Source organism: Carcharodon carcharias, assembly GCF_017639515.1.
Source record: "Carcharodon carcharias isolate sCarCar2 chromosome 37 unlocalized genomic scaffold, sCarCar2.pri SUPER_37_unloc_2, whole genome shotgun sequence".
In the NCBI taxonomy this organism is placed as follows: domain Eukaryota; kingdom Metazoa; phylum Chordata; class Chondrichthyes; order Lamniformes; family Lamnidae; genus Carcharodon; species Carcharodon carcharias.
Window position 1 is genome coordinate 3444660 of NW_024470767.1, and position 20441 is coordinate 3465100.

A 20441-nucleotide genomic window follows, 5' to 3' on the forward strand; every position below is an offset into this window, starting at 1 on the left:
CCTGTCCCGGTGAGTGACCGGGTTCCCATCTCCCCCTGTCTCGGTGAGTGACCGGGTCCCTCTCCCCTTGTCCCAGTGAGTGACCGGGTTCCTCTCCCCCTGTCCCAGTGAGTGACCGGGTCCCTCTTCCCCAGTCCCGGTGAGTGACAGCGTCCCTCTCCCCATGTCCAAGTGAGTGACCGCATCCCTCTCCCCATGTCCCGGTGAGTGACCGCTTCCCTATCCCCTCTCCCAGTGATTGACCGGGTCCCTCTCCCCCTGTGCCGGTGAGTGACCGGGTTCCCCTCTCCCCCTGTCCTGGTGAGTGACCGGGTCCCTCTCCCACTGTCCCGGTGAGTGACCGGGTCCCTCTTGACCCTGTCCCGGTGAGTGACTGGTTCCCCTCCCCCTGTCCCGGTGAGTGACCGGGTCCCCTCCCCCTATCCCAGTGAGTGACCGGTCCCTCTCCCTCTTTCCGGTTAGTGACCGGGTCCCTCTCCCACTGTCCCGGTGAGTGACCGGGTCCCTCTCCCACTGTCCCGGTGAGTGACCGGGTCCCTCTCCCACTGTCCCGGTGAGTGTTCGGTTCCCACTCCCCCTGAGCCGGTGAGTGACCGCGACCCACTCCGCCTCTCCCGGTGAGGTTAACGGGTCTTTCTCCCCTGTCCCGGTGAGTGACCGGGCGCCCCTCTCACCCTGTCCCGGTGAGTGACCGGGTCCCTCTCCCACTGTCCCGGTGAGTGACTGGTTCCCTCTCGCCCTGTCCAGGTGAGTGACCAGGTTCGCCTCTCCCCCTGTCCCGGTGAGTGACCGGGTCCCTCTCGCCCTGTCCCGGTGAGTGACCGGGTTCCCCCTCTCCCCCTGTCTCGGTGAGTGACCGGATCCCACTCCCCTGTGCCGTTGAGTGACCGGTCCCTATCTCCCTGTGCCGGTGAGTGACCGGGTCCCTCTCCCTCTGTGCCGGTGAGTGACCGGTTCCCACCTCCCCCTGAGCCGGTGAGTGACCGGGACTCTCTCCGCCTGTCCCGGTGAGTTACCGGGTCTTTCTACCCCTGTCCCGGTGAGTGACCGGGTGCCCCCTCTCACCCTGTCCCGGTGAGTGACCGGGTCCCTCTCCCACTGTCCCGGTGAGTGACCGGGTATCTCTCCCCCTGTCCCAGTGAGTGACCGGGTCCCTCTCCCCCTGTGCCGGTGAGTGACCCGCGTTCCCCTGTACCCCTGTCCCGATGAGTTACCGGGTCTTTCTCCCCCTGTCCCGGTGAGTGACCGGGTGCTCCTCTCACCCTGTCCCGGTGAGTGACCGGGTCCCTCTCCCACTGTCCCGGTGAGTGACCGGTCCCTCTCGCCCTGTCCCGGTGAGTGACCGGGTTCCCCCTCTCCCCCTGTCCTGGTGAGTGACCGGGTCCCTCTCGCCCTGTCCCGGTGAGTGACTGTTCCCCCTCCCCCTGTCCCGGTGAGTGACCGGGTCCCCCTCCCCCTATCCCAGTGAGTGACCAGGTCCCTCTCCCCCTTTCCCGGTTAGTGACCGGGTCCCTCTCCCCCTGTGCCGGTGAGTGACCGGTCCCTATCTCCCTGTCCCGGTGAGTGACCGGGTCCCTCTCCCTCTGTGCCGGTGAGTGACCGGTTCCCACTCCCCCTGAGCCGGTGAGTGACCGGGACCCTCTCCGCCTCTCCCGGTGAGTTAACGGGTCTTTCTCCCCCTGTCCCGGTGAGTGACCGGGCGCCCCTCTCACCCTGTCCCGGTGAGTGACCGGGTCCCTCTCCCACTGTCCCGGTGAGTGACTGGTTCCCTCTCGCCCTGTCCAGGTGAGTGACCAGGTTCGCCACTCCCCCTGTCCCGGTGAGTGACCGGGTCCCTCTCGCCCTGTCCCGGTGAGTGACCGGGTTCCCCTCTCCCCCTGTCTCGGTGAGTGACCGGTTCCCACTCCCCTGTGCCGGTGAGTGACCGGTCCCTAACTCCCTGTGCCGGTGAGTGACCGGGTCCCTCTCCCTCTGTGCCGGTGAGTGACCGGTTCCCACTCCCCCTGAGCCGGTGAGTGACCGGGACTCTCTCCGCCTGTCCCGGTGAGTTACCGGGTCTTCCTCCCCCTGTCCCGGTGAGTGACCGGGTGCCGCTCTCACCCTGTCCTGGTGAGTGACCGGGTTCCTCTCCCCCTGTCCCGGTGAGTGACCAGTTCCTTCTCCCCCTGTCCTGGTGAGTGACCGGGTCCTTCTGCCCCTGTCCCGGTGAGTGACCGGGTCCCTCTACCCCTGTCCTGGTGAGTGACCGGGTCCCCCTCCCCACGTCCCGGTGTGTGACCGGATCCCTCTCCCCCTGTCCCGGTGAGTGACCGTGTCCCTCACCCCCTGTCCCGGTGAGTGACCGGGTATCTCTCCCCCTGTCCCAGTGAGTGACCGCGTCCCTCTCCCCATGTCCCGGTGAGTGACCGCGTTCCCCTGTACCCCTGTCCCGGTGAGTTACCGGGTCTTTCTCCCCCTGTCCCGGTGAGTGACCGGGTTCCCCTCTCCACTGTCCCGGTGAGTGACCGGGTCCCTCTCGCCCTGTCCCGGTGAGTGACCGGGTTCCCCTCTCCCCCTGTCCCGATGAGTGACCGGGTCCCTCTCCCCTTGACCCGGTGAGTGACCGGATCCCTCTCCCCTGTCCCGGTGAGTGACCGTGTCCCTAACACCCTGTCCCGGTGAGTGACCGTGTCCCTCTCCCCCTGTCCCGGTGAGTGACCGGATCCCTCTCCCCCTGTCCCGGTGAGTGACCGGATCCCTCTCCCCCTGTCCCGGTGAGTGACCGTGTCACTAACACCCTGTCCCGGTGAGTGACCGTGTCCCTCTCCCCCTGTCCCGGTGAGTGACCAGGTCCCTCTCCCCCTGTCCCGGTGAGTGACCGGGTTCCCCTCTCCCCCAGTCCAGATGTGTTACTTTGCCCCTCTCCCCCTGTCCCGGTGAGTGACCAGGTCCCTCTCCCGCTGTCCCGGTGAGTTACCGGGTCACTCTCGCCCTGTCCCGGTGAGTGACTGGGTCCCTCTCCCCCTGTCCTGGTGAGTGACCGGGTCCATCTCCCCCTGTCCCGGTGAGTGACCGGGTCCTTCTCCCCCTGTCCCGGTAAGTGACCGGGTCCCCCTCCCCCTATCCCGGTGAGTGACCAGGTCCCTCTCCCCCTTTCCCGGTGAGTGACCGGGTCCCTCTCCCCCTGTGCCGGTGAGTGACCGGTCCCTATCTCCCTGTGCCGGTGAGTGACCGGGTCCCTCTCCCTCTATGCCGGTGAGTGACCGGTTCCCACTCCCCCTGAGCCGGTGAGTGACCGGGACCCTCTCCCCCTGTCCCGGTGAGTGACCGGGTGCCCCTCTCACCCTGTCCCGGTGAGTGACCGGGTCCCTCTCCCTCTATGCCGGTGAGTGACCGGTTCCCACTCCCCCTGAGCCGGTGAGTGACCGGGACCCTCTCCCCCTGTCCCGGTGAGTGACCGGGTGCCCCCTCTCACCCTGTCCCGGTGAGTGACCGGGTCCCTCTCCCACTGTCCCGGTGAGTGACTGGTTCCCTCTCGCCCTGTCCAGGTGAGTGACCAGGTTCGCCTCTCCCCCTGTCCCGGTGAGTGACCGGGTCCCTCTCGCCCTGTCCCGGTGAGTGACCGGGTTCCCCTCTCCCCCTGTCTCGGTGAGTGACCGGATCCCACTCCCCTGTGCCGTTGAGTGACCGGTCCCTATCTCCCTGTGCCGGTGAGTGACCGGGTCCCTCTCCCACTGTCCCGGTGAGTGACCGGGTCCCTCTCGCCCTGTCCCGGTGAGTGACCGGGTTCCCCTCTCCCCCTGTCCCGGTGAGTGACCGGGTCCCTCTCGCCCTGTCCCGGTGAGTGACTGGTTCCCCCTCCCCCTGTCAAGGTGAGTGACCGGGTCCCCCTCCCCCTATCCCAGTGAGTGACCAGGTCCCTCTCCTCCTTTCCCGGTTAGTGACCGGGTCCCTCTCCCCCTGTGCCGGTGAGTGACCGGTCCCTAACTCCCTGTGCCGGTGAGTGACCGGGTCCCTCTCCCTCTGTGCCGTTGAGTGACCGGTTCCCACTCCCCCTGAGCCGGTGAGTGACCGGGACTCTCTCCGCCTGTCCCGGTGAGTTACCGGGTCTTTCTCCCCCTGTCCCGGTGAAGTGACCGGGTGCCCCTCTCACCCTGTCCCGGTGAGTGACCGGGTCCCTCTCCCACTGTCCCGGTGAGTGACTGGTTCCCTCTCCCCCTGTCCCGGTGAGTGACCGGGTCCCTCTCGCCCTGTCCCGGTGAGTGACCGGGTTCCCCTCTCCCCCTGTCTCGGTGGGTGTCCCGGTCCCTCTCCCCTTGACCCGGTGAGTGACCGGATCCCTCACCCCCTGTCCGGTGAGTGACCATGTCCCTCACCCCCTGTCTCGGTGAGTGACCGGGTACCTCTCCCGCTGTCCGGGTGAGTGACCGCGTCCCTCTCCCCATGTCCCGGTGAGTGACCGGGTTCCCCTGTAACCCTGTCTCGGTGAGTGACCGGGTACCTCTCCCACTGTCCCGGTGAGTGACCGGGTCCCTCTCCCCCTGTCCCGGTGAGTGACGGGTCCCTCTCGCCCTGTCCCGGTGAGTGACCGGGTTCCCCTCTCCCCCTGTCCCGGTGAGTGACCGGGTCCCTCTCCCCTTGACCCGGTGAGTGACCGGATCCCTCTCCCCCTGTCCCGGTGAGTGACCGGATCCCTCTCCCCCTGTCCCGGTGAGTGACCGTGTCCCTCTCCCCCTGTTCCAGTGAGTGACCGCGTCCCTCTCCCCATGTCCCGGTGATTGACCGCGTTCCCCTGTACCCCTGTCCCGGTGAAAGACCGGGTTCCCCTCTCCCCCAGTCCAGATGTGTTACTTTGCCCCTCTCCCCCTGTCCCGGTGAGTGACCAGGTCCCTCTCCCGCTGTCCCGGTGAGTTACCGGGTCACTCTCGCCCTGTCCCGGTGAGTGACTGGGTCCCTCTCCCCCTGTCCTGGTGAGTGACCGGGTCCATCTCCCCTTGTCCCGGTGAGTGACCGGGTCCTTCTCCCCCTGTCCCGGTGAGTGACCGGGTCCCCCTCCCCCTATCCCGGTGAGTGACCAGGTCCCTCTCCCCCTTTCCCGGTGAGTGACCGGGTCCCTCTCCCCCTGTGCCGGTGAAGTGACCGGTCCCAATCTCCCTGTGCGGTGAGTGACCGGGTCCCTCTCCCTCTATGCGGGTGAGTGACCGGTTCCACTCCCCCTGAGCCGGTGAGTGACCGGGACCCTCTCCCCTGTCCCGGTGAGTGACCGGGTGGCCCCTCTCACCCTGTCCCGGTGAAGTGACGGGTCCCTCTCCCTCTATGCCGGTGAGTGACCGGTTCTCACTCCCCTGTCCCGGTGAGTGACTGGGTCCCTTTACCCCTGTCCTGGTGAGTGACGGGTTCCCCTCTCCCCCTGGCCGGTGAGTGACTGGGTCCCTCTCGCCCTGTCCCGGTGAGTGACCGGGTTCCCCTCTCCCCTGTCCCGGTGAGGTGACCGGGTCCCTCTCCCCTTGACCGGTGAGTGACCGGACCCCTCTCCCCCTGCCCCGGTGAGTGACCGTGTCCCTCACCCCCTGTCCCGGTGAGTGACCGGGTTCCTCACCCCCTGTCCCAGTGAGTGACCGGGTCCCCCTCCTCCTGTCCCGGTGAGTGACCGGGTTCCTCTCCCCCTGTCCCAGAGAGTGACCGGGTCCCTCTTCCCCAGTCCCGGTGAGTGACCGGGTCCCTCTCCCCTTGTCCCAGTGAGTGACCGGGTTCCTCTCCCCCTGTCCCAGTGAGTGACCGGGTCCCTCTTCCCCAGTCCTGGTGAGTGACCAGGTCCCTCTCCCCATGTCCAAGTGAGTGACCGCATCCCTCTCCCCCTGTCCTGGTGAGTGACCGGGTCCCTCTCCCACTGTCCCGGTGAGTGACTGGTTCCCTCTCGCCCTGTCCAGGTGAGTGACCAGGTTCGCCTCTCCCCCTGTCCCGGTGAGTGACCGGGTCCCTCTCGCCCTGTCCCGGTGAGTGACCGGGTTCCCCACTCCCCCTGTCTCGGTGTGTGTCCGGGTCCCTCTCCCCCTGTGCCGGTGAGTGACCGGTCCCTATCTCCCTGTGCCGGTGAGTGACCGGGTCCCTCTCCCTCTGTGCCGGTGAGTGACCGGTTCCCACTCCCCCTGAGCCGGTGAGTGACCGGGACTCTCTCCGCCTGTCCCGGTGAGTTACCGGGTCTTTCTCCCCCTGTCCCGGTGAGTGACCGGGTGCCCCTCTCACCCTGTCCCGGTGAGTGACCGGGTCCCTCTCCCACTGTCCCGGTGAGTGACTGGTTCCCTCTCGCCCTGTCCCGGTGAGTGACCGGGTTCCCCTCTCCCCCTGTCCCGGTGAGTGACCGGGTCCCTCTCGCCCTGTCCCGGTGAGTGACCGGGTTCCCCTCTCCCCCTGTCTCGGTGGGTGTCCGGGTCCCTCTCCCCTTGACCCGGTGAGTGACCGGGTCCCTCTCTCCCTGTCCCGGTGAGTGACCGTGTCCCTCTCCCCATGTCCCGGTGAGTGACCAGGTCCATCTCCCCCAGTCCCGGTGAGTGACCAGGTCCCTCTCCCCCTGTCCTGGTGAGTGACCGGGTCCCTCTACCCCTGTCCCGGTGAGTGACCGGATCCCTCTCCCCCTGTCCCGGTGAGTGACCGGGTCCTTCTCCCCCTGTCCCGGTGAGTGACCGGGTCCTTCTCCCCCTGTCCCGGTGAGTGACCAGGTCCTTCTCCCTCTGTCCCGGTGAGTGACCGGGTCCTTCTCCCTCTGTCCCGGTGAGTGACCGGGTCTATCTCCCCCTGTCCCAGTGAGTTACCGGCTCCCTCTCCCCCTGTCCCGGTGAGTGACCGGGTCCCTCTCCCCATGTCCCGGTGAGTGACCGGGTCCCCCTCCCCCTATCCCGGTGAGTGACCAGGTCCCTCTCCCCCTGTCCCGGTGAGTGACCGGGTCCCTCTCCCCCTGTCCTGGTGTGTGACCAGGTCCCTCTCCCACTGTCCTGTTGAGTGACTGGGTCCCTCTCCCCATGTCCCGGTGAGTGACCGGGTTCCCCTCTACCCCTGTCCCGGTGAGTGACCGGTTCCCTCTCCCCCTGTGCCGATGAGTGACCGTGTCCATCTCCCCCTGTCCCCGGTGAGTGACCGGGTCCCTCTCTTCCTGTCCCGGTGAGTGACCGGGTCCCTCTCCCCCTGTGCCGGTGAGTGACCGCGTCCCTCTCCCCATGTCCCGGTGAGTGACCGGGTTCCCCTGTAACCCTGTCTCGGTGAGTGACCGGGTACCTCTCCCGCTGTCCCGGTGAGTGACCGGGTCCCACTCCCCCTGTCCCGGTGAGTTACCAGGTCCCTCTCCCCCTGTCCCGGTGAGTGACTGGGTCCCGCTCCCCCTGTCCCGGTGAGTGACCGGGTCCCTCTCCCCCTGTCCCGGTGAGTGACCGGGTCCCACTCCCCCTGTCCCGGTGAGTGACCGGGTCCCTCTCCCCCTGTCCCGGTGAGTGACCGGGTCCCTCTCCCTCTGTCACGGTGAGTGACCGGATCCCTCTCCCCCTGTCCCGGTGAGTGACCGGTTCCCTCTCCCCATGTCCCGGTGAGTTACAGTGTCCCTCTCCCCCTGTCCCGGTGAGTGACCGGATCCCCCTCCCCCTGTCCCGGTGAGTGACCGGGTCCCCCTCCCCCTATCCCGGTGAGTGACCAGGTCCCTCTCCCCCTGTCCCGGTGAGTGACCGGGTCCCTCTCCACCTGTGCCTGTGAGTGACCGGGTCCCTATCTCCCTGTGCCGGTGAGTGACCGGTTCCCACTCGCCCGAGCCGGTGAGTGACCGTGACCCTCTCCGCCTGTTCCGGTGAGTTACCGGGTCTTTCTCCCCCTGTCCCGGTGAGTGACCGGGTGCCCCTCTCCCACTGTCCCGGTGAGTGACCGGGTCCCTCTCGCCCTGTCCCGGTGAGAGACCGGGTTCCCCTCTCCCCTTGTCCCGGTGAGTGACCGTGTCCCACTCCCCCTGTCCAGGTGTGTTACTGTGTCCCTCTCCCCCTGTCTCGGTGAGTGACCGGGTCCCTCTCCCCCTGACCCAGTGAGTGAACGCGTCCCTCTCCCCATGTCCCGGTGAGTGACCGCGTTCCCCTGTACCCCTGTCCCGGTGAGTGACCGGGTTCCCCTCTCCCCCTGTGCGATGATCGACAGTTTGCCCCTCTCACCCTGTCCAGGTGAGTGACCGCGTCCCTCACCCCCTGTCCCAGTGAGTGACCGCGTCCCTCTCCCCATGTCCCGGTGAGTGACCGCGTTCCCCTGTACCCCTGTCCCGGTGAGTTACCGGGTCTTTCTCCCCCTGTCCCGGTGAGTGACCCGGTGCCCCTCTCACCCTGTCCCGGTGAGTGACCGGGTCCCTCTCCCACTGTCCCGGTGAGTGACCGGGTCCCTCTCGCCCTGTCCGGTGAGTGACTGGTTCCCCCTCCCCCCTGTCCCGGTGAGTGACCGGGTCCCCCTCCCCCTATCCCGGTGAGTGACCAGGTCCCTCTCCCCCTTTCCCGGTTAGTGACCGGGTCCCTCTCCCCTGTGCCGGTGAGTGACCGGTCCCTATCTCCCTGTCCCGGTGAGTGACCGGGTCCCTCTCCCTCTGTGCCGGTGAGTGACCGGTTCCCACTCCCCCTGAGCCGGTGAGTGACCGGGACCCTCTCCGCCTCTCCCGGTGAGTTAACGGGTCTTTCTCCCCCTGTCCCGGTGAGTGACCGGGCGCCCCTCTCACCCTGTCCCGGTGAGTGACCGGGTCCCTCTCCCACTGTCCCGGTGAGTGACTGGTTCCCTCTCGCCCTGTCCAGGTGAGTGACCAGGATCGCCTCTCCCCCTGTCCCGGTGAGTGACCGGGTCCCTCTCGCCCTGTCCCGGTGAGTGACCGGGTTCCCCTCTCCCCCTGTCTCGGTGAGTGTCCGGGTCCCTCTCCCGCTGTGCCGGTGAGTGACCGGTCCCTATCTCCCTGTGCCGGTGAGTGACCGGGTCCCTCTCCCTCTGTGCCGGTGAGTGACCGGTTCCCACTCCCCCTGAGCCGCTGAGTGACCGGGACTCTCTCCGCCTGTCCCGGTGAGTTACCGGGTGCCCCTCTCACCCTGTCCCGGTGAGTGACCGCGTTCCCCTGTACCCCTGTCCCGGTGAGTTACCGGGTCTTTCTCCCCCTGTCCCGGTGAATGACCGGGTGCCCTTCTCACCCTGTCCCGGTGAGTGACCGGGTCCCTCTCCCACTGTCCCGGTGAGTGACTGGTTCCCTCTCGCCCTGTCCCGGTGAGTGACCGGGTTCCCCTCTCCCCCTGTCCCGGTGAGTGACCGGGTTCCCCTCTCCCCCTGTCTCGGTGAGTGACCGGGTCCCTCTCCCCCTGTCTCGGTGGGTGTCCGGGTCCCTCTCCCCCTGTCCCGGTGAGTGACCGGGTCCCTGTCCCCATGTCCCGGTGAGTGACCGCGTTCCCCTGTACCCCTGTCCCGGTGAGTTACCGGGTCTTTCTCCCCCTGTCCCGGTGAGTGACCGGGTGCCCCTCTCACCCTGTCCCGGTGAGTGACCGGGTCCCTCTCCCACTGTCCCGGTGAGTGACCGGGTTCCCCTCTCCCCCTGTCCCGGTGAGTGACCGGGTCCCTCTCGCCCTGTCCCGGTGAGTGACCGGGTTCCCCTCTTCCCCCTGTCCCGGTGAGTGACCGGGTCCCTCTCCCCTTGACCCGGTGAGTGACCGGATCCCTCTCCCCCTGTCCCGGTGAGTGACCGTGTCCCTCACCCCCTGTCCCGGTGAGTGACCGGGTCCCTCTCCCCCTGTTCCAGTGAGTGACCGCGTCCCTCTCCCCATGTCCCGGTGATTGACCGCGTTCCCCTGTACCCCTGTCCCGGTGAGTGACCGGGTTCCCCTCTCCCCCAGTCCAGATGTGTTACTTTGTCCCTCTCGGGCTGTCCCGGTGAGTTACCGGGTCACTCTCGCCCTGTCCCGGTGAGTGACCGGGTCCCTCTCCCCCTGTCCCGGTGAGTGACCGGGTCCCTCTCCCCCTGTCCCGGTGAGTGACCGGGTCCCTCTCCCCCTGTCCTGGTGAGTGACCGGGTCCTTCTCCCCCTGTCCCGGTGAGTGACCGGGTCCTTCTCCCCCTGTCCCGGTGAGTGACCGGGTCCCCCTCCCCCCTATCCCGGTGAGTGACCAGGTCCCTCTCCCCCTATCCCGGTGAGTGACCGGGTCCCTCTCCCCCTGTGCCGGTGAGTGACCGGTCCCTATCTCCCTGTGCCGGTGAGTGACCGGGTCCCTCTCCCTCTATGCCGGTGAGTGACCGGTTCCCACTCCCCCTGAGCCGGTGAGTGACCGGGACCCTCTCCCCCTGTCCCGGTGAGTGACCGGGTGCCCCTCTCACCCTGTCCCGGTGAGTGACCGGGTCCCTCTCCCACTGTCCCGGTGAGTTACCGGGTCACTCTCGCCCTGTCCCGGTGAGTGACTGGGTCCCTCTCCCCCTGTCCCGGTGAGTGACCGGGTCCCTCTCCCCCTGTCCCGGTGAGTGACTGGGTCCCTCTCCCCCTGTCCTGGTGAGTGACCGGGTCCATCTCCCCCTGTCCCGGTGAGTGACCGGGTCCTTCTCCCCCTGTCCCGGTGAGTGACCGGGTCCCCCTCCCCCTATCCCGGTGAGTGACCAGGTCCCTCTCCCCCTTTCCCGGTGAGTGACCGGGTCCCTCTCCCCCTGTGCCGGTGAGTGACCGGTCCCTATCTCCCTGTGCCGGTGAGTGACCGGGTCCCTCTCCCTCTATGCCGGTGAGTGACCGGATCCCACTCCCCCTGAGCCGGTGAGTGACCGGGACCCTCTCCCCCTGTCCCGGTGAGTGACCGGGTGCCCTCTCACCCTGTCCCGGTGAGTGACCGGGTCCCTCTCCCTCTCTGCCGGTGAGTGACCGGTTCCCACTCCCCCTGAGCCGGTGAGTGACCGGGACCCTCTCCCCCTGTCCCGGTGAGTGACCGGGTGCCCCTCTCACCCTGTCCCGGTGAGTGACCGGGTCCCTCTCGCCCTGTCCCGGTGAGTGACCGGGTTCCCCTCTCCCCCTGGCCCGGTGAGTGACTGGGTCCCTCTCGCCCTGTCCCGGTGAGTGACCGGGTTCCCCTCTCCCCCTGTCCCGGTGAGTGACCGGGTCCCTCTCCCCTTGACCTGGTGAGTGACCGGATCCCTCTCCCCCTGTCCCGGTGAGTGACCGTGTCCCTCACCCCCTGTCCCGGTGAGTGACCGGGTTCCTCTCCCCCTGTCCCAGTGAGTGACCGCGTCCCTCTCCCCATGTCCCGGTGAGTGACCAGGTCCCTCTCCCCCAGTCCCGGTGAGTGACCAGGTCCCTCTCCCCCAGTCCCGGTGAGTGACCAGGTCCCTCTCCCCCTGTCCCGGTGAGTGACCGGGTTCCTCTCCCCCTGTCCCAGTGAGTGACCGCGTCCCTCTCCCCATGTCCCGGTGAGTGACCAGGTCCCTCTCCCCCAGTCCCGGTGAGTGACCAGGTCCCTCTCCCCCTGTCCTGGTGAGTGACCGGGTCCCTCTACCCCTGTCCCGGTGAGTGACCGGATCCCTCTCCGCCTCTCCCGGTGAGTGACCGGGTCCTTCTCCCCCTGTCCCGGTGAGTGACCGGGTCCTTCTCCCCCTGTCCCAGTGAGTGACCGGGTCCCTCTCCCACTGTCCCGGTGAGTGACTGCTTCCCTCTCGCCCTGTCCAGGTGAGTGACCAGGTTCGCCTCTCCCCCTGTCCCGGTGAGTGACCGGGTCCCTCTCGCCCTGTCCCGGTGAGTGACCGGGTTCCCCTCTCCCCCTGTCTCGGTGAGTGTCCGGGTCCCTCTCCCCCTGTGCCGGTGAGTGACCGGTCCCTATCTCCCTGTGCCGGTGAGTGACCGGGTCCCTCTCCCTCTGTGCCGGTGAGTGACCGGTTCCCACTCCCCCTGAGCCGGTGAGTGACCGGGACTCTCTCCGCCTGTCCCGGTGAGTTACCGGGTCTTTCTCCCCCTGTCCCGGTGAGTGACCGGGTGCCCCTCTCACCCTGTCCCGGTGAGTGACCGGGTCCCTCTCCCACTGTCCCGGTGAGTGACTGGTTCCCTCTCGCCCTGTCCCGGTGAGTGACCGGGTTCCCCTCTCCCCCTGTCCCGGTGAGTGACCGGGTCCCTCTCGCCCTGTCCCGGTGAGTGACCGGGTTCCCCTCTCCCCCTGTCTCGGTGGGTGTCCGGGTCCCTCTCCCCTTGACCCGGTGAGTGACCGGATCCCTCTCCCCCTGTCCCGGTGAGTGACCGTGTCCCTCACCCCCTGTCCCGGTGAGTGACCGGGTCCCTCTCTCCCTGTCCCAGTGAGTGACCGTGTCCCTCTCCCCATGTCCCGGTGAGTGACCAGGTCCATCTCCCCCAGTCCCGGTGAGTGACCAGGTCCCTCTCCCCCTGTCCTGGTGAGTGACCGGGTCCCTCTACCCCTGTCCCGGTGAGTGACCGGATCCCTCTCCCCCTGTCCCGGTGAGTGACCGGGTCCTTCTCCCCCTGTCCCGGTGAGTGACCGGGTCCTTCTCCCCCTGTCCCGGTGAGTGACCAGGTCCTTCTCCCTCTGTCCCGGTGAGTGACCGGGTCCTTCTCCCTCTGTCCCGGTGAGTGACCGGGTCTATCTCCCCCTGTCCCAGTGAGTTGCCGGCTCCCTCTCCCCCTGTCCCGGTGAGTGACCGGGTCCCTCTCCCCATGTCCCGGTGAGTGACCGGGTCCCCCTCCCCCTATCCCGGTGAGTGACCAGGTCCCTCTCCCCCTGTCCCGGTGAGTGACCGGGTCCCTCTCCCCCTGTCCTGGTGTGTGACCAGGTCCCTCTCCCACTGTCCTGTTGAGTGACTGGGTCCCTCTCCCCATGTCCCGGTGAGTGACCGGGTTCCCCTCTACCCCTGTCCCGGTGAGTGACCGGTTCCCTCTCCCCCTGTGCCGATGAGTGACCGTGTCCATCTCCCCCTGTCCCGGTGAGTGACCGGGTCCCTCTCTTCCTGTGCCGGTGAGTGACCGGGTCCCTCTCCCCCTGTGCCGGTGAGTGACCGCTTCCCTCTCCCCATGTCCCGGTGAGTGACCGGGTTCCCCTGTAACCCTATCTCGGTGAGTGACCAGGTCCCTCTCCCCCTGTCCCGGTGAGTGACCAGGTCCCTCACCCCCCTGTCCCAGTGAGTTACCAGGTCCCTCTCCCCCTGTCCCGGTGAGTGACTGGGTCCCTCGCCCCCTGACCCGGTGAGTGACCGGGTCCCTCTCCCCCTGTCCCGGTGAGTGACCGGGTTCCTCTCCCCCTGTCCCGGTGAGTGACCGGGTCCCTCTCCCCCTGTCCCGGTGAGTGACCGGGTCCCTCTCCCTCTGTCACGGTGAGTGACCGGGTCCTTCTCCCCCTGTCCCGGTGAGTGACCGGGTCCCTCTCCCCATGTCCCGGTGAGTTACAGTGTCCCTCTCCCCCTGTCCCGGTGAGTGACCGGATCCCCCTCCCCCTGTCCCGGTGAGTGACCGGGTCCCCCTCCCCCTATCCCGGTGAGTGACCAGGTCCCTCTCGCCCTTTCCCGGTGAGTGACCGGGTCCCTCTCCACCTGTGCCTGTGAGTGACCGGGTCCCTATCTCCCTGTGCCGGTGAGTGACCGGTTCCCACTCCCCCGAGCCGGTGAGTGACCGTGACCCTCTCCGCCTGTCCCGGTGAGTTACCGGGTCTTTCTCCCCCTGTCCCGGTGAGTGACCGGGTGCCCCTCTCCCACTGTCCCGGTGAGTGACCGGGTCCCTCTCGCCCTGTCCCGGTGAGAGACCGGGTTCCCCTCTCCCCTTGTCCCGGTGAGTGACCGTGTCCCACTCCCCCTGTCCAGGTGTGTTACTGTGTCCCTCTCCCCCTGTCTCGGTGAGTGACCGGGTCCCTCTCCCCCTGACCCAGTGAGTGAACGCGTCCCTCTCCCCATGTCCCGGTGAGTGACCGCGTTCCCCTGTACCCCTGTCCCGGTGAGTGACCGGGTTCCCCTCTCCCCCTGTGCCGATGATCGACAGTTTGCCCCTCTCACCCTGTCCAGGTGAGTGACCGCGTCCCTCACCCCCTGTCCCAGTGAGTGACCGCGTCCCTCTCCCCATGTCCCGGTGAGTGACCGCGTTCCCCTGTACCCCTGTCCCGGTGAGTTACCGGGTCTTTCTCCCCCTGTCCCGGTGAGTGACCCGGTGCCCCTCTCACCCTGTCCCGGTGAGTGACCGGGTCCCTCTCCCACTGTCCCGGTGAGTGACCGGGTCCCTCTCGCCCTGTCCCGGTGAGTGACTGGTTCCCCCTCCCCCTGTCCCGGTGAGTGACCGGGTCCCCCTCCCCCTATCCCGGTGAGTGACCAGGTCCCTCTCCCCCTTTCCCGGTTAGTGACCGGGTCCCTCTCCCCCTGTGCCGGTGAGTGACCGGTCCCTATCTCCCTGTCCCGGTGAGTGACCGGGTCCCTCTCCCTCTGTGCCGGTGAGTGACCGGTTCCCACTCCCCCTGAGCCGGTGAGTGACCGGGACCCTCTCCGCCTCTCCCGGTGAGTTAACGGGTCTTTCTCCCCCTGTCCCGGTGAGTGACCGGGCGCCCCTCTCACCCTGTCCCGGTGAGTGACCGGGTCCCTCTCCCACTGTCCCGGTGAGTGACTGGTTCCCTCTCGCCCTGTCCAGGTGAGTGACCAGGATCGCCTCTCCCCCTGTCCCGGTGAGTGACCGGGTCCCTCTCGCCCTGTCCCGGTGAGTGACCGGGTTCCCCTCTCCCCCTGTCTCGGTGAGTGTCCGGGTCCCTCTCCCGCTGTGCCGGTGAGTGACCGGTCCCTATCTCCCTGTGCCGGTGAGTGACCGGGTCCCTCTCCCTCTGTGCCGGTGAGTGACCGGTTCCCACTCCCCCTGAGCCGCTGAGTGACCGGGACTCTCTCCGCCTGTCCCGGTGAGTTACCGGGTGCCCCTCTCACCCTGTCCCGGTGAGTGACCGCGTTCCCCTGTACCCCTGTCCCGGTGAGTTACCGGGTCTTTCTCCCCCTGTCCCGGTGAGTGACCGGGTGCCCTTCTCACCCTGTCCCGGTGAGTGACCGGGTCCCTCTCCCACTGTCCCGGTGAGTGACTGGTTCCCTCTCGCCCTGTCCCGGTGAGTGACCGGGTTCCCCTCTCCCCCTGTCCCGGTGAGTGACCGGGTTCCCCTCTCCCCCTGTCTCGGTGAGTGACCGGGTCCCTCTCCCCCTGTCTCGGTGGGTGTCCGGGTCCCTCTCCCCCTGTCCCGGTGAGTGACCGGGTCCCTGTCCCCATGTCCCGGTGAGTGACCGCGTTCCCCTGTACCCCTGTCCCGGTGAGTTACCGGGTCTTTCTCCCCCTGTCCCGGTGAGTGACCGGGTGCCCCTCTCACCCTGTCCCGGTGAGTGACCGGGTCCCTCTCCCACTGTCCCGGTGAGTGACCGGGTTCCCCTCTCCCCCTGTCCCGGTGAGTGACCGGGTCCCTCTCGCCCTGTCCCGGTGAGTGACCGGGTTCCCCTCTCCCCCTGTCCCGGTGAGTGACCGGGTCCCTCTCCCCTTGACCCGGTGAGTGACCGGATCCCTCTCCCCCTGTCCCGGTGAGTGACCGTGTCCCTCACCCCCTGTCCCGGTGAGTGACCGGGTCCCTCTCCCCCTGTTCCAGTGAGTGACCGCGTCCCTCTCCCCATGTCCCGGTGATTGACCGCGTTCCCCTGTACCCCTGTCCCGGTGAGTGACCGGGTTCCCCTCTCCCCCAGTCCAGATGTGTTACTTTGTCCCTCTCCCGCTGTCCCGGTGAGTTACCGGGTCACTCTCGCCCTGTCCCGGTGAGTGACTGGGTCCCTCTCCCCCTGTCCCGGTGAGTGACCGGGTCCCTCTCCCCCTGTCCCGGTGAGTGACTGGGTCCCTCTCCCCCTGTCCTGGTGAGTGACCGGGTCCATCTCCCCCTGTCCCGGTGAGTGACCGGGTCCTTCTCCCCCTGTCCTGGTGAGTTACCGGATCCTCCTCCCCCTATCCCGGTGAGTGACCAGGTCCCTCTCCCCCTGTCCCGGTGAGTGACCTGGTACCTCTCCCCCTGTGCCGGTGAGTGACCGGGTCCCTGTCTTCCTGTGCCGGTGAGTGACCGGGTCCCTCTCCCTCTGTGCCGGTGAGTGACCGGTTCCCACTCCCCTCTGCCGGTGAGTGACCGGGTCCCTCTCCCCCTGTCCCGGTGAGTGACCGGGTGCCCCTCTCACCCTGTCCCGGTGAGTGACCGGGTTCCTCTCCCCCTGTCCTGGTGAGTGACCGGATCCCTCTCCCCCTGTCCCGGTGAGTGACCGGATCCCTCTCCCGCTGTCTCGGTGAGTGACCGGGTCCCTCTCCCCCTCTCCCGGTGAGTTACCGGGTCACTCTCCCCATGTCCCGGTGAGTGACCGGGTCACTCTCCCCTTGACCCGGTGAGTGACCGGATCCCACTCCCCCTGTGCCGGTGAGTGACCGCGTCCCTCACCCCATGTCCCGGTGAGTGACCAGGTTCCCCTGTACCCCTGTCCCAGTGAGTGACCACGTCCCTCTCCCCATGTCCCGGTGAGTGACCGTATCCCACTCCCCCTGTCCCGGTGAGTTACCGCGTCCCTCACCCCATGTCCCGGTGAGTGACCAGGTTCCCCTGTACCCCTGTCCCGGTGAGTGACCGGGTCCCTCTCCCTCTGTCCCGGTAGTGACCAGGTCCCTCTCCCCCTATCCCGGTGAGTTACCAGGTCCCTCTCCCCTTGTCCCGGTGAGTGACCAGGTCCCTCTCACCCTGTCCCGGTGAGTTACCAGGTCCCTCTCCGCCTGTCCCGGTAAGTGACCAGGTCCCTCTCCCCCTGTCCCGGTGAGTGACCGGGTTCCTCTCCCCCTGTCCCAGTGAGTGACCGGGTCCCTGTCTCCCTGTCCTGGTGAGTGACCAGGTCCCTCTCCCCCTGTCCCGGTGAGTGACCGGGTCCCTCTCCCCCTGTGCCGGTGAATGACCGCGTCCCTCACCCCCTGTCCCAGTGAGTGACCGTGTCCCTCACCCCCTGTCCCGGTGAGTGACCGGGTCCCTCTCCCCCTGTCCCAGTGAGTGACTGGGTCCCTCTCCCCCTGTCCCGGTGAGTGACCGGACCCCTCTCCCTCTGTCACGGTGAGTGACCGGGTCCTTCTCCCCCTATCCAGGTGATTGACCGGGTCCCTCTCCCCATGTCCCGGTGAGTGACCGGGTCCCTCTCCCCCTGTACTGGTGAGTTACTGTGTCCCTCTCCCCCTGTCCCGGTGAGTGACCGGCTCCCTCTCACCCTGTCCTGGTGAGTGACCGGGTCCCTCTCCCACTGTCCCGGTGAGTGACCGCGTCCCTCTCCCCCTGTCCCGGTGAGTTACCAGGTCCCTCTCCCCCTGTCCCGGTGAGTGACCAGGTTCCCCTGTACCCCTGTCCCGGTGAGTGACCGGGTCCCTCTCCCTCTGTCCCGGTGAGTGACCAGGTCCCTCTCCCCCTATACCGGTGAGTTACCAGGTCCCTCTCCCCCTGTCCCGGTGAGTGACCAGGTCCCTCTCCCCCTGTCCCGGTGAGTTACCAGGTCCCTCTCCCCCTGTCCCGGTGAGTGACCAGGTCCCTCTCCCCCTGTCCCGGTGAGTGACCGGGTCCCTCTCCCCCTGTCCCAGTGAGTGACCGGGTCCCTCTCCCCCTGTGCCGGTGAGTGACCGCGTCCCTCACCACCTGTCCCGGTGAGTGACCGCGTCCCTCACCCACTGTCCCGCTGAGTGACCGGGTCCCTCTCCCCCTTTCCCAGTGAGTGACCGGGTCCCTGTCTCCCTGTCCTGGTGAGTGACCAGGTCCCTCTCCCCCTGTCCCGGTGAGTGACCGGGTCCCTCTCCCCCTGTGCCGGTGAGTGACCGCGTCCCTCACCACCTGTCCCAGTGAGTGACCGCGTCCCTCACCCACTGTCCCGCTGAGTGACCGGGTCCCTCTCCCCCTGTCCCGGTGAGTGACTGGGTCCCTCTGCCCCTGTCCCGGTGAGTGACCGGGTCCCTCTCCCTCTGTCACGGTGAGTGACCGGACCCCTCTCCCTCTGTCACGGTGAGTGACCGGGTCCTTCTCACCCTATCCCGGTGAGTGACCGGGCCCCTCTCCCCCTGTCCTGGTGAGTTACTGTTTCCCTCTCCCCCTGTCCCTGTGAGTGACCGGCTCCCTCTCACCCTGTCCTGGTGAGTGACCGGGTCCCTCTCCCACTGTCCCGGTGAGTGACCGGGTCCCTCTCCCACTGTCCCGGTGAGTGACCGGGTTCCCCTCTACCCCTGTCCCGGTGAGTGACCGGGTCCCTCTCCCCTTGACCCGGTGAGTGACCGGATCCCTCTCCCCCTTTGCCGGTGAGTGACCGCGTCCCTCTCCCCATGTCCCGGTGAGTGACCGGGTTCCCCTGTACCCCTGTCTCAGTGAGTGACCAGGTCCCTCTCCCCCTTTGCCGGTGAGTGACCGCGTCCCTCTCCCCCTGTCCCGGTGAGTGACCGGGTTCCCCTGTACCCCTGTCCGGGTGATTGACCGGGTCCCTCTCCCCATGTCCCGGTGAGTGACCGGGTCCCTCTCCCCATGTCCCAGTGATTGACCGGGTCCCTCTCCCCATGTCCCGGTGAGTGATAGGGTCCCTCTCCCCATGTCCCAGTGATTGACCGGGTCCCTCTCCCCATGTCCCAGTGTGTGACCGGGCCCCTCTCCCCATGTCCCGGTGAGTGACCAGGTCCCTCTCCCCCTTTCCCGGTGAGTGACCGGGTCCCTCTCCACCTGTGCCGGTGAGTGACCGGGTCCCTATCTCCCTGTGCCGGTGAGTGACCGGTTCCCACTCCCCCTGAGCCGGTGAGTGACCGGGACCCTCTCCGCCTGTCCCGGTGAGTTACCGGGTCTTTCTCCCCCTGTCCCGGTGAGTGACCGGGTGCCCCTCTCACCCTGTCCCAGTGAGTGACCGGGTTCCTCGCCCCCTGTCCCAGTGAGTGGCCGGGTCTTTCTCCCCCTGTCCCGGTGAGTGACCGGGTCCCTCTTGCCCTGTCCCGGTGAGTGACCGGGTTCCCCTCACCCCTGTCCCGGTGAGTGACCGGGTCCCCCTCCCCTTGACCCGGTGAGTGACCGGATCCCTCTCCCCCTGTCCCGGTGAGTGACCGTATCCCTCACCCCCTGTCCTGTTGAGTGACCGGGTCCCTCTCCCCCTGTCCCAGTGAGTGACCGGGTCCCTCTCACCCTGTCCCAGTGAGTGACCGCGTCCCTCTCCCCATGTCCCGGTGAGTGACCGCGTTCCCCTCTCCCCCATTCGAGGTGTGTTACTTTGTCCCTCTCCCCCTGAGCCGGTGAGTGACCGGGTCCATCTCCCCCTGTCCCGGTGAGTTACCAGGTCCCTCTCCCCCTGTCCCGGTGAGTGACCAGGTCCCTCACCCCCTGTCCCGGTGAGTGACCAGGTCCCTCTCCCCCTGCCCTGGTGAGTGACCGGGTCCCTCTACCCCTGTCCCGGTGAGTGACCGGATCCCTCTCCCCCGTCCGGGTGAGTGACCGGGTCCTTCTCCCCCTGTCCCGGTGAGTGACCGGGTCCTTCTCCCTCTGTCCCGGTGAGTGACCGGGTCCTTCTCCCTCTGTCCCGGTGAGTGACCGGGTCCATCTCCCCCTGTCCCAGTGAGTTACCGGCTCCCTCTCCCCCTGTCCCGGTGAGTGACCGGGTCCCCCTCCCCCTATCCCGGTGAGTGACCAGGTCCCTCTCCCCCTGTCCCGGTGAGTGACCGGGTCCCTCTCCCCATGTCCCGGTGAGTGACCGGGTTCCCCTCTACCCCTGTCCCGGTGAGTGACCGGTTCCCTCTCCCCCTGTGCCGATGAGTGACCGTGTCCATCTCCCCCTGTCCCGGTGAGTGACCGGGTGCCCCTCTCACCCTGTCCCGCTAAGTGACCGGGTTCCTCTCCCCCTGTCCTGGTGAGTGACCGGGTCCCTCTCTTCCTGTGCCGGTGAGTGACCGGGTCCCTCTCCCCCTGTGCCGGTGAGTGACCGCTTCCCTCTCCCCATGTCCCGGTGAGTGACCGGGTTCCCCTGTAACCCTATCTCGGTGAGTGACCAGGTCCCTCTCCCCCTGTCCCGGTGAGTGACCAGGTCCCTCACCCCCCTGTCCCGGTGAGTTACCAGGTCCCTCTCCCCCTGTCCCGGTGAGTGACTGGGTCCCTCGCCCCCTAACCCGGTGAGTGACCGGGTCCCTCTCCCCCTGTCCCGGTGAGTGACCGGGTTCCTCTCCCCCTGTCCCGGTGAGTGACCGGGTCCCTCTCGCCCTGTCCCAGTGAGTGACCGGGTCCCTCTCTCCCTGTCCCGGTGAGTGACCGGGTCCCTCTCCCTCTGTCACGGTGAGTGACCGGGTCCTTCTCCCCCTGTCCCGGTGAGTGACCGGGTCCCTCTCCCCATGTCCCGTTGAGTTACTGTGTCCCTCTCGCCCTGTCCCGGTGAGTGACCGGGTCCCTCTCTCCCTGTCCCGGTGAGTGACCAGGTCCCACTCCCCCTGT